General features: G+C 43.7%; 1 protein-coding gene across 17 annotated transcripts in view; it reads left to right on the top strand.

Annotated features, from left to right (window-relative positions):
- Nucleotides 1-11,513: 11,513 nt before the first annotated feature.
- The window catches only part of STAT1 (signal transducer and activator of transcription 1), a 45,342-nt gene continuing 43,501 nt past the window's right edge, over nt 11,514-13,354 (top strand). For 7 of the 17 annotated variants that reach the window (XM_055290060.2, XM_055290062.2, XM_055290063.2 and 4 more), the window contains exons 1-2: nt 11,536-11,674; nt 12,015-12,168. The gene's annotated coding sequence lies outside the window, so the exon portion shown is untranslated. Of the gene's footprint in view, nt 11,919-11,992; nt 12,169-13,354 lie in introns of all 17 variants that reach the window. The other 10 variants (XM_063644823.1, XM_055290054.2, XM_063644824.1 and 7 more) reach the window with 8 other exon arrangements.

Genomic DNA, 13,354 nt, shown 5'->3' with positions numbered 1-13,354 from the left:
ATTTGTGACTTAGTCAATTCAGGCTGCTATAACAAAGTACCATAGACTGGATGGCTTATAAAACAGATTATTTCTCACAGTTCTCAGGGCTGGGAGTCTAAAATCAGGATGCCAGTATGGTCTAGTTCTGGTGAGAGCCCTCTTCCAGGCTGCAGACTGTCAATTTCTCATTGTATCACATGGTAGAAAGAGAGCTAGAGAGATCTCCAAAGTCTCTTTCATAAGGGCACTAATCCCATTCCTGAGGGCTCAGCTTCATGACCTAATCAAATCACCTCCCTGAAGCTCTACCTCCTACTACCATCACTTTGGGGACTAGCAATTCAACATATGAATTTTCAGAGGGGAACACAAACATTCAGTCCATAACAAACTAGTTGCAAATAAGCAGCATTTAATGAAATTGAAATAAAACATAGACTTGTTTCAAAATATTAATCACATTTTCACTTCTCCTTTCACCCATCCCAGATCAATCACAGATACATATTTTGCTAATGACTTTTCAAATTTATTTTAAAGAATCACTTTAACTAATTGTTCTGATTATCAATGCCTTCATCTGTAATACATGCTGAAAGAAGGCAACTAGCCAATGAATTTCATCAAAATCTAAGGTGGCAAGAACCACACCCCACCAAAGAATCATAAAGAATGAATATACCTCTGGCAAATTCAAGGGATTTTTCTTTACCTCACGCAGTTTGGGAGGCCCGTGCAACTCTCCACAGTAAAAGAAACAGAATTAAAGGTCAAACCATCCCAGTACTCTGCTCTAGCTGTAGACAGTCCACACTTAGCATTTGGCCTCTGTGCACACACACTCCAATTTCTGACACAGAGTAAAGATATCTTTTTTTCCAAATTGACCAGGAACATTTATTGATTTTATTGATGCACTTTTTAAAGTCTGGCTTATTGGCATATAATTTACATACAGTAAAATTCACCCTTTTGGGTGTGTCAGCCTATGAATTCTGACAAACTCATATAGTTGTGTAACCACCACTATAAGAAGATTTCTACCAGAGCACTCACAAAGAGGATGCCATAAAAACATGGGGAAGGACATTCTCTCTTTCCTTACAGTAAATATAAGGAACAATTTCATGCAGCTTCATATGTAGACAGAGGGCTCTACTTAAACTGGATAATTTCACTCCCTACTTAAAATTTTTGAATGGCTCATAATGCTCTGCATTAGCAGTTCTTGTCTGGGGTGTATGGACAGAATTCAAAGGGCTCATGAATTTAGATGGCAAAAGTTACAGTTTTATTTCCACTAACTTCTAACTACAGTTAATTTCCTTCAATTATATGGGCAGCAAACCATAAACCATACCACATTTATATCATATTATAATTATTAAAGTCATCTCAAAATATTGTTTATGCTAAGCACAATTTTGAAATTGCAATAATTGGACCCACTGCTAAATCCTATTATTTAATGCCATTAGTAAATAAGTGCATGGCTAGGTGCAGCAGCTCATGCCTGTAATTCCAATACTTTAGGAGGCTGAGGTGGGAGGATCACTTGAGCCTCAGGGTTTGAGACCAGTCCAGGAAACACAAGGAGATCCCATCTCTACTCAGAATATATATATATATATATATATATATATATATATATATATATATATATAATTTTTTTTTAATTAGCCAGGTGTGGTGGTATGCACCTGTGGTCCCAGCTACTCTGGAGGCTGAGGTGAGAGGATCGCCCAGGAGGTCTCGGCTGCAGCCAACCATGCTCATGCCACTTCACTCCAGCCTGGATGACAGAGTGAGACTCTGTCTCAAAAAAAAGAAGAAAAAAAGAATCATTTATATTACTATATCACAAAGTTGGTTTTAATATATCACAAAGTTGGCTTGATATCAGTATTTCAATGTAATTGGTTTTCTTTTGAATCTTATGCATCTTATCTTATTCAACTAAAAACATTATTTTTTGAAAAACTTACAGGTTTCATCAGACTGTCAAAGAGGTCCATGTCACAAAAACTAGTTAAGAATCCCAGCTTTGGATGAAGACCACAATTCGCAACAGATCTTTCCAAAGTCACGTATTATTTAGTCCCCTCTTAGTCTTCAACTCATCTCTCTTCACTCCTCCCCAACAGCTTCTTATCCACCAAAACATCTGCACACAAAACTGACTACTTTCAGTTTCTTTGATGGCCCATGTTCTCTCTGCTTCCCCTGCCTCGTCCTCTCAATTCTCCAACCCCATCCCATATATCCCTTGCACCTGGATAATGTTCACGCATTCTTCAGGCTCTGGAAAGCCTTCCTGCCAAACACACACACACACACACACACACACGCACGCATGTGTGCGCATGGCTCAGGTCATCCCACACTTCCTCCATAGCATCCTCTACATCCCCGGCACAGTGCTTATCTCCTTTGGTGTAAATGATACCATCTATTTTCCTCAATAGACTCTAAGCAAGCTCTGTATGCGCAGGGACCAAGACAGCCCTGCTCACAGTTATATCCCTGGAATCTAGTACAATCTGGCCCTGAATAAATATTTATTAACGTTTGGTGTTTGAACGCATCGAGAACAGTCATTAGTTCCTTCCTTTCCTTTGCTCCTTGGGCTGCCTGCAAAACTAAGCTGAAATTCTCTTCATAACAGCTCCAAACTCTAAACTCATGAAACAGCCCCCAATGTTATGCTTCATCCTGATTAACCAAAACACACTTGCTTTTGATCACATAGAGAGGACTTCCTCCCTACCTCACCCTGAACTTCCAATAGACATTGTCTAGAATTACACTGTTTATAAGCTCACTCTAACTTCCCTTTGATTCTAGGTATTATCTCATGCATGCCTAACATCCTAGACATCTACCTACTCACAGATGAACCAAGTGTTCCTGAAATTTCCCCTAAACTCTCCATTACACTCAAAGGGATTACTACTACTGCCCCTTGTAAAAGTCCTCCACAAAGAATGGCATGAACCCGGGAGGCGGAGCTTGCAGTGAGCCGAGATGGCACCACTGCACTTCAGGCTGGCCAACAGAGAAAAACTCTGTCTCAAAAAAAAAAAAAAAAAAAAAAAGTCCCCCACAACACTCTTATGTCAGGCTTGACAGTCATCCTCTTAGACATCTCACAGACTGCTGCAAACGGAAAGAACTCTACCATCCAAAGAGGGCAGAGAGAGGGGAGAGGTTGGAAGGGGTGTGAAGGAGTAGACAGCTGTCATTAAAAATCCTTTAGGGAAGTTTTTTGTGCTATGCATGCTCATTATTCTCTTCCCCCCTCAATTGTGGCTCGACAGGTCTTAGAACCAGTGCTGAGATCTGAATGGCTGAATTAACCTGTGATTCCTGATCTCAGTGTTGGTCAGTGACATTCATTTATTCATTCAAAAAATATTCTTGAAATATTTGAAAATGCCTGTATCAGGCATTGCTTTGCTTAACCAGGGTTTCTGAACCACAAGACACAGAAAGTGATTTGCTTGACGATTTTCTCAGTTCTCCCAGGGATGGCATACAGTGACATTCTAGATATACAGGAGAGCAGGGAATTCATTACACACATGGATACCCTGGGGGATTAGACTGAATTGTCTCATGGAATACTGGATGGAAAAGGCTGTAACACAGAACAAAGTCCCTCCTGTTTGAACTTACACGCTGGTGAGGAGAGATGAAAACAGACAAATAATAAACAGGGGTAGGTTTAGCAAGTGTTATGAGGATTGCAAGTGTGATACAGTCACTGAAAGAAGCAGTCAGTGAAGGTGTCTTTGAGGAGATGATGACTGAGCTGAGACCTAGAGAACGGGAAGGAGGCAGTCCATGAACAAGTCAGGAAAACAGCATCCCAAAAGACCAGTGTATGTATGCATAGGACTCAGGCAGGTAAAAACTTGGGGTATCTGAGGAACAGAAAGAGGCCAAGGGGATTGAGGGGAGCCTAATGAAGTATGGGGAGAGTGAGATAAGATGAGTAAGAGGGGTAGGTGAGCCCAAATTGGCAGGCCCTATAGGGAACGCTAAGGGCCCTGGATTCTTATTGCAAATTGAAGCCAGCAGAGGCTTTTAAACAGGTGAGCGGTGTTATAAAATTTGTTTCTTCATTTAAGTGAACATCGAACAAGGTTGCTATACAAGAAATACCCCCAAATTCCCCACCTAGGTCTGGCTTCCACAGGGCAGGCACTCAGAAGGGCTCCATGCTTGGCTTCATGCTCTCCTGTTGCCTTCTTGAAATTCTTCATTAGTTTTGAGTAAGGGACCCCACATTTTCATTTTGCAACGGGCCCTCCCTGCAAATTACATAGCTGGTCCTGTTCTAACCGGGGAAAATAAACGTTTATTTGCATAGCAGGACTCTGTACCTTAGGGTCTTGTTTGTGTGCAGCCATTGTGGGGGCTGGTCCTCACTCTCACAAGAGGCTGGAGGTTGGGGCCCAATGAGGTAGGCCCTTTCACACACTGGAGGTTCTAGGTGGGTGCCGAGTTCACCCTAAGAAGGTAGAGCCCCTTAAGAGTAGGCGAGCAGAGCCCAAAGAAAGTCTCGTGCCTCCTAGAACCATTGAGTAAGTCAGACATTACACAAAACTGTTTCCTCGGCCAGCCGAACTTTCGAAATCATTGTCCAGTGACTAAACATTCTCCATTATACTTCTCCCACGTTCCTTCTGCTATAATCACCATAACTGAGAAGGCACGGGGGCGAGAAGACCCCAGAAGAAAGAGGCAAGCCCCTTGCAGACCGAGCCTAAGGACGCCTACAGAAACTGCCAGACCCCAACCTCTGGTACAAGGGCAGCTACCTAGGCTGGCTAACGGTCAGAGTTTACCAGACAGGACAAGATCTGAGTGAGTGCAAGTGCAAACTGTGTAGATAGCGAAGTGAGGCGGGTAAAAGAGACCTTTTCAGGACAAGGAAAGAAACGGTGGAAGTGCAGGGGTAAGGTTTCCAGCACCTCAGGTGCAGAAATCAGGACACGTTTCCCACCCTCCCTCTAAGGTGAAATGGCAGCCACCCGCGCCTCCGCCTTCCGTCATGTGCAGAGCTAACACTCGCGCGTGCGGGCCGCGTGGACCGGCCTCTCTGGGATCTCTGGGATCCCGTCCCGCAAGCCGATCTGCAGCCCCAGGGCGAGCCTGCTAGCAGGGCGCCCGTCGCCAGAGGGAAACCGCTGGGAGGAAGCGGGCTGCCGGAAAGCCCCGCTGCGCCTGCGTACTGCTCCCGCAGGCTCTAACTTTCGCTTCTCGGTTTCCTCTCAATCCCACTCCTTCTCGCTCCCGGGCAGTTTCCCCGAAAGCACGTGGGGCGGCTCTTCCGAGCACTCACGTCCCTCCCGCCGCGCACGCCGGGTCAGCTGTTTCCGAAGCGGTTCAAACTGCACCGCGCAAAGCCACGGGAGTGGGCGGGCCCGGGCTGCTCTCCCTGCGTTCGGAAAGCCAGGGCTCCAAAGCGTTCCTGAGCGGTTTTTGACCACGAATGTGATAGTGCTCATGGTAAACACTGAAAATAAATTACATAGACGTAACATACTACCCAGACACATTAGCATTTTAGAATATTTTTCCTTTCTCCCTCTCTGTTTCCATCTATTTACATTTCTATGTATTATTACAATAATAGGATAATACTGTCTATGTTTTCTTTCCGTCATTTTCATTTAATTTTATACGTGGATATTTTCCAATGTGAAATTAAATAGTCTTTGAAAGCCTAACTTTGATATTCTACTATATGAATTGTGCTTTAACTGTCAGTTGGAAAATTCAGTTTCTGATTTTTCACTATTATAAATGAATCTGCTATGAACATCATTCTGCGTAAATCTTTCATCTATATCTGATCACTTCCATATAGCAGATTTCTGTAAGTTCAAGAATATTATAAAAACTTCTAAAAAAAAGATTGTGTTCCCTACATTATAATTGTCAATATAATTCTGGTCGATGTGTTATTTTTCCTTCATGTAAAGAACACAGCTTGCTTGCATATGGCCATTTTCCTAAAAGTATTCATAGCTTTCCTCCATATTGGGATGAAATAGGTCATGTACATATTGCAGTTTTGTTCAAACCGTGATATGCATCCCTGCATTTTAACCAGCTGCTATGTAGGAGGCCTCTTGTACTTATTAACTGGAAAGAAAATACACACACCAAGACAGGTAAGTGACTGTACAAAACCCAAATCCAGAGAACTACAAGAAAGGATAGAAATCTTTTATTTCAATTCTACTATATTACAGATGAACAAATAGTTTACACTGATGAAGTGACATTCACAGTATAATAGCAAGCCTTACAGAAAGGAGGAGAGGTGAAGAGGCATTGACTGGAATTTTTAGAAATTCCTACTATCAGATATTTAGCTTATAACATTATTACAAACATTGGGAAAAGATAGCTGAAATGCAAAATGGTAGCTGGAAGGAGGGGGAAAGTTAAAACATATTACTATAGATTGGTTCATCAGATTTGTAGCTGTCATTTTGAAATAGATCAAGGCTGTAAAGAAAGCACAGAGCCAGTAAGTTTTTTTTTTTATAGGAATGTGGTAAGGACACAGATAAAGTATTCCTTAAGGATGAGAGACTCCAGGGGAAATTCCCATGGTTGGGAAGGGCAATGGACCTGTTCCACTTAATTAAATTCCACTTACTTGTTTTAGAATTCAGTGGTAGAATGTTTTGCTTCATTTCATAAATTCTTTGAGTGATCTATTGCTACATAACAGACGAAGCTATTCTCAAAACTTTGGTAAAACATCAACCATTTATCAGTGCTTGTTAGTCTAGGGTATGCTGGGGAGTTCAGTTCACCTAGGTCAGGGCCCCACTTTTTCTTGCCTGGGTTCTCTCATAAATCTGAGGTCTAAACTTGAACAACTACGCTGATTCAGCTGTGGTCTGTGTGGTCTCTCATGCTCCTGCAGGCTAGCCGGACTTCTCATGGAGGCTGGGCAGGGTTCTGAGAGCGGAGTGTATAAGGCCTCTTGAGGCCTAGACTCTAAATGTCACAATGTCACATCTGCTGCAGGGTGGGGAAATAACAGAGCAGGGAATAATGTGGCCATTATTGAAAATAATTTATCAGGGGAGCCTTCTTAATTTCAGTTTCATATAATGAGAACTACATAACTGATATCTTTTTGCCTTGGTTTGCAGGCTGCACTGTATTCTTTATTTATCTAGTTATTGTAGATATTTCTGTTATTAAGTTGCTTTAAATGCTTTGTGCAATAAGGCAGATATAACTAAGTAAATACAACTGGATGATTTGGGTATAAAAGAAACGGTGAGTGAAGAATAGGAATGATACTGTCTTTTCTCCAAGCAAAATACAGTTCCTCCAAATGGCAAGTGTGGAGCAGTTCTTAAGTCTTTCTACTGTAACATCATGTGAATTTATGAGTTACTCCGGTGACTTCACATCAGTTACTCATCATATGATAGTATTTTCTGGATTCCTCACTGTCCTTGACTCTCCTTTGTCTGTACACCAGTTCAGGAGTGGCAAATAGTAAATTTCACCTTACCTGTTGCTTCTGATTGATTGCTGGTGACAAAGTGTACCCTGTCATTTGTTGCTCTTTTAAATCCAATACAAGTAATTGCATTTATTGTTTTAAATGTTGTCCAGCTGACGGGAGGCTGAGGCAGGAGAATCGTTTGAACCCAGGAGGGGGAGGTTGCAGTGAGCTGAGATCGCACCACTGCACTCCAGCCTGGGCGACACAGTGACCCTTGGTCTCAAAAAAAGTTATCCAGTTGACGCCAGGCACAGTGGTTCACACCTGTAATCCCAGCACTTTGGGAGGTCAAGGCAGACAGATCACCTGATGCCGGGAGTGTGAGACCAGTCTGGCCAATAAGGCAAAACCCTGACTCTACTAAAAATACAAAAAATTGGCTGGGTTTGGTGATGCAGGCCTGTAATCCCAGCTACTTGGGAGGCTGAGGAATGAGAATCGCTTGAACTCAGGAGGTGGCGGTTGCAGTGAGCCGAGATTGCACCAATGCACTCCAGCCTGCGCGACAGAGTGAGACTCTGTCATCAATACATACATACATACATAGTATCCAGTTGGTTTCAGACCAGCAGCAGTCCGTTAGAATATTTAGATGATTTAGAATTTTGATTTAGCGTGGGAACCTGAGGCATGCTATCTCCTAGCAGAGGGAAGGAGCACACAAGAACAAGTTGATTACAAAGAACATGCAGTTTCAGGACAGATGGTATATACATCACAACTGTCCATATTCCTTTATCCAGAACAAGTCACATGGCCAAGGTCAGAGTTACAGCACACAGAGAGGTACACTCTACCCTTAGTGAACCATGGCAAGGGGTGGGAAGGGAGAGAAGAGATTTGAAAATAATACAATCTACAGACATAGTGTTAGCTGTTTTTTCTAGTTTTGTGTCTTTTGCAAATTTGACATTGTTGGTACAGAGATACAGCTTTCCAAGCTGACTGTTAACAGGCAACCGTCACACATTTGTGTCTGTCAAATTCTGGATTTCTAGGTTTTTGTTTGGCTTTGGTTTGATTGCTTTTTGAAGAAGTCAATATGTTATACAGTAAGAAAATATAAATAGTTTATCCTTCAGGAATATTGAATCTTGGAGGCGTAAGGATTGGACACTTCAAAAACCACAATATTGGGGAGTGTATAGTTATTGTCCAAATAAATAGAGACACATATATTATTTGGTCATTCAGAGACCCCAGATTAATTGCTACAGGTTGAGGTGGTTCTAGAAAGAGAATATAGTATTTGGGCTGGGCTTTAACAGGTGAATAAGAATTTGGTAAGTGAAGAGAGTAAGGGGCAAGACTTGCCATTCAGTATGTACAAAGGGGCAGAAATCAGGAAATTAAAAGCATGGGGGGAGTGTTGGAGCTAGACGAGGTTAGTTGGGAAATGGGACAATGTCAGAAAAGGCTGGAAAGAAGGAAAGAGACATTTTGTGGAGGATCCAGACTAGCAGACGACATTCGTGTTTATCATACGTGCAAGGAGAGTTGTTAAGGCTTTTGAGCAGGGAATGACTATATCAATGCAGTATTTTAAGGAATTTAATTTGGCAAATATAGTGAAGGAGAAAGAGGCAAGAAAAAGGTAGTATACCTAGAGATTAGCATAGCATTCCAATTCTCAAGTGATGATGGCCTATGGTAGGATATTGTTGTGGATGCTAAAATAAAGGGGGGTAGGGAAGGAAGCATCCATAGATCTTGATGATCCAAATTGGGATTTGGAGTGCCAAATAATCCTATTTGCAGATGTTAGGATTATTTAATTCCTTCAGCAATATTGAAGCTAATATCTGTGCAAGTTTTATAGTACCAGAAAAAATTTTTTTAACATGTAAGCTACCCTTCCTAGAGTCAGCTTTTGATATGGTTTGGCTGTGTCCCCACCCAAATCTCATCTTGAATGATAACTCCCACAATTCCCACCTATCATGGGAGGAAACTGGTGGGAGGTGATTAAATTATGGGGGCGAGACTTTCCTGCACTGTTTTTGTGATAGTGAATGAGTCTCACGGATCTGATCATTTTAAAAATGGGAGTTTCCCTGCACAAGCTCTCTCTTTGCCTGCCGCCATCAATGAAAGATGTGACTTGTTCCTCCTTGCTTCCCGCCATGATTGTGAGGCCTCCCCAGCCATGTGGAACTGTAAGTCCATTAAACGTCTTTATTTTGTAAATTGCCCAGTCTCAGGTCTTTATTAGCAGCATTAAAAATGGATTAATACAGCTTGTTTCAGAGAACAGTAAAACATTGTCTTGGTCCTTGGGTGAGTAAGAGCAGAAGGGACCTTTTTGGTGCTGTGGCATCTCTTTGCAGAGAAGTCTAGTTTCACTGCTAACTTGCTTTGTGAGGGTGCATGTGTGACAAGAACAAATAGATGTGCAAAGAAAAAAAAAAATCATACACACACTTATAACCATATCCATGGGAAATTATTCAGATCCTTCTCCTACCCCAAAGTGCCTAATTATTCAAGGCTTGACTCAAATCCCATCTACTTGAAGGAACTAATTGATTTTATGAGCATATAGTCCAAGAAGATTTAGTTTGTCTGGCTTCAGCAATGCCTACCTGGAGAAGTGACATTTAAGCTGAGATTTTTAAAACTAAGATCTAAAAGATGAGTTAGCCAGCAAAGAGTTGGGTGAAGCAGATGTTGGCTCAAGGGGTTTTCCAAACAGTCGCTGGTGAGAAGTCCCTGAGTTTGGGGAGTGTGGTTTATTTGAAGAACTAAATGCTGAAGTAAGCAAAGCAGAGTGGCACATTATGGGGTTGGAGAAAGAGATTGGGAAACCAGGGCTTTATAGTATGTATTAAGAAACTGAATTTTATAAGAGCAAAGAAAAGCCATGGAAGGATTTTCAGGTTGGCAAATGACATGATCTGCTTTTCAATTAAAAAAAACAACACTCAAACTCTTGTATGGAGAATGGAGTAAAAGGGAGATAAGGGCTGAAGTGAGGCAGCCATTCGGGAATCTACTGCAGAAGGAGGCAGCAGAAGAGATGGAGCAGAGTAAATGAGACTTGGGAAATATTTAGGAGGAAGAATCAGTAAGATTTGAGGATCAGGTGTTGCGAGGTGAGGGAGAAGGCAATGTCAACGATGAATCCTAGGTATCTGACGTGCCATTTCTAGAAAAAGAGCAGGTTTGAGGAGAAAGATGAGTTCGATTCTGAACATAGTTTGTAGAGCTCACTGCACATACAAGTGGAGAGGCAAGTGGGGGTTGTAGGTGTGAAGCCCAGAGGAGAGATGTGGACGGGATAAGCATTTAGGACTCCTCCATCTACAAGGAAATTGAAGCTGTGGGTGAGGTCATCACAGCACAGCGTTTAGAAGCCTAGGTAAAGAAGCTGACGAATGTCTGGACCCTGACAACCTTAACATATAATGGTTTGATAGTGGAGGTGGAGGCAATGTACAAAGAATGCCAAAGAGGCAGGAAGAAGCAAGGAGGATGTGTTATCATTATAACCAAGGAAGAAACGTGTTTCAAGAACAAAGGCGTTAACTGTGCCCAATGCTTCCGAGCTGTCAAGTAAAGTGAGAAAAACGGGAAAGCGTTCCCTGGGTTTAGCAACACGGAAGTCAGTTGCTAAAGGGAGCTTCTAGAATGACGACGTCGCCAAATCTGTCCTCTGCCTGGATTCTCGGCGATGAAGCTAATACAGAGACCTCCAAGTTTGTACTTCTGCAAACATAGCACGTCCTTCTGGTCGTTCTCTAAGATATGTAAACAGAACGCCAGTTGCCAGCGTGGCAACACGGGACTGGGCGGCGGCTCACCCTCCCGACGGCCCCAGCCGGAAGCCGGAAGCCGGAGGAAACACTCAGCGCGTGGGCGGCGCAGCGGCCCGCAGAGGGAGGCGGTGGCGCCCGCGGAACAGCCGCGTCTAATGGGCTGAGGGCGGAGCCTCCCGGTGATTGGTGGGGGCGGAAGGGGGCCGGGCGCCGGCGCTGCCTTTTCTCCTGCCGGGTAGTTTCGCTTTCCTGCGCAGAGTGTGCGGAGGGGCTCGGCTGCACTTAGGGGTCGCGCCTGGCAGACCCCAGACCGAGCAGAGGCGACCCGGCGCGCCTGGGAGAGGCTGCACCGCCGCGCCCCCGCCTAGCCCTTCCGGATTCTGCGCGCAGAGTGAGTGGCCGTGAGGTTCCGGGTGCCGGGGGTGGGACGCGCAGGGACAGAGACCTCGGGCCGTGCAGCTGGACGCCGGGCGAGGACGGGCCGTCTGGGCTGACCTGCGAATCAGTGATCCCAGAGAAAGAACGCGTCCCGAGTATTCCAAGTGCGAGCAGTGCCGCCTGTTCTCGGAGATGGCACTGCTCAGCACGATTTCCCTTGCCAGTCGTGCTCTGGCAATGAAGAGGACTTGTGAAATGTAATTTTCCTCTAGAAGGCACTGCACCTTCCCATTTACCCTCACTTTCTCCCGTTTCCACCCCTTTCCATCAGTCACCTTTTCTTCTTTTCGCAGAAAGTTTCATTTGCTGTATGCCATCCTCGAGAGCTGTCTAGGTTAACGTTCGCTCTCTGTGCATGTAACCTCGACAGTCTTGGCACCTAACGTGCTGTGCGTAGCTGCTCCTTTGGTTGAATCCCCAGGCCCTTGTTGGGGCACAAGGTGGCAGGTCAGTAAATGTTCATGCAGTCAGATGAATGAGTACATGACTTCGGAATCTTAATTATGTTTCTGTGTTTAAAGATGGAAGGGCTTAATGTCCTTTTAGAGTTTAAAAGTGATGTTTAGTTTTTGCAGACCCCTCACCCCCAAAATAATATACTCTTAAAAAAATTTCTGGCCGGTACTGAAGAGTTCTGGGGTAGGTATGCAGAGGTGTGGTTGATTGTGCTCTGAATGTTGTTTGTATAGGTAGGGAGTTATTTTTATAGAACAGAAATAGGACTTGAGCCTCCAGCACAGTCCATTGTGCGACGATTGCTTAATGAGGATGCTGGACTCACACTTGTGAGATCATAATATGGTTTGCTTTTTACTTTCTAATTGCATCTGAAATATACACAATTTCAATTCAACAAACTGTTTTGAGCACATAGTATATGCAGGGCACTGTCCAAAGTCCATAAGATGGTAAAAAGCAAAATACCCCACTACTCCACCCCCTCCCCACCCACTTTTCCCTGCCGGGACTCTGGAGGCATCACAGAGCTTTACAAGGAAAACTGGAACCCATGCTCTAATAGAGGTACAGAATTCGGTGAGACACAAGTCAAAGCTTAATTGTGAGTAAGTCTCAGACAACTTTATGAAAGAAGGGGCATTTATACATAGCTTTGAATGCTGTAGGATTTAGAGACGCAAAAATTTGTGGAGAGGCTGTTTCCGAGGGCGAGTAGCTGGAGCAAAGCAGAAATGTTAGGCACAGTTGAAAAACAGTAAATGATTTCGTGACTGGGTTGCTTTGTTGATGGATGAAGATGGGGTGGGGTGGAAATCCGCCTAGGAATGGACAAATCAGGATTTTTGCACAGGAGATTGATGTGGTCCAATTTGTGTGCAGCAGAGGCTGGATTGGGAAGGTAGCAGGTCTTGGGATGGAGTGGAAGGAATCAACCCTAAATCTGGGATTTGAGCTAGGTGATTGGGAGATGGCCATGCCACTCCCTGAGTTGGTAACAGGTTTTGTGAGAAGATGAGACTGACTCCAGATTTGTGAACATGAGCTTATTTATTCATTGGTTTTTTTTTTTTTTTTTTTAGAGACGGAGTCTCGCTCTGTCGCCCAGGCTGGAGTACAGTGGTGCAATCTCAGCTCACTGCAACCTCTGCCTCCTGGGTTCAAGCAATTCCTCTGC

Source organism: Symphalangus syndactylus, chromosome 8 (genome assembly GCF_028878055.3).
Source record: "Symphalangus syndactylus isolate Jambi chromosome 8, NHGRI_mSymSyn1-v2.1_pri, whole genome shotgun sequence".
Lineage (NCBI taxonomy): Eukaryota > Metazoa > Chordata > Mammalia > Primates > Hylobatidae > Symphalangus > Symphalangus syndactylus.
Note: the sequence above shows the minus strand (reverse complement) of the source record. Positions and strands in the feature narration are given on the sequence as shown.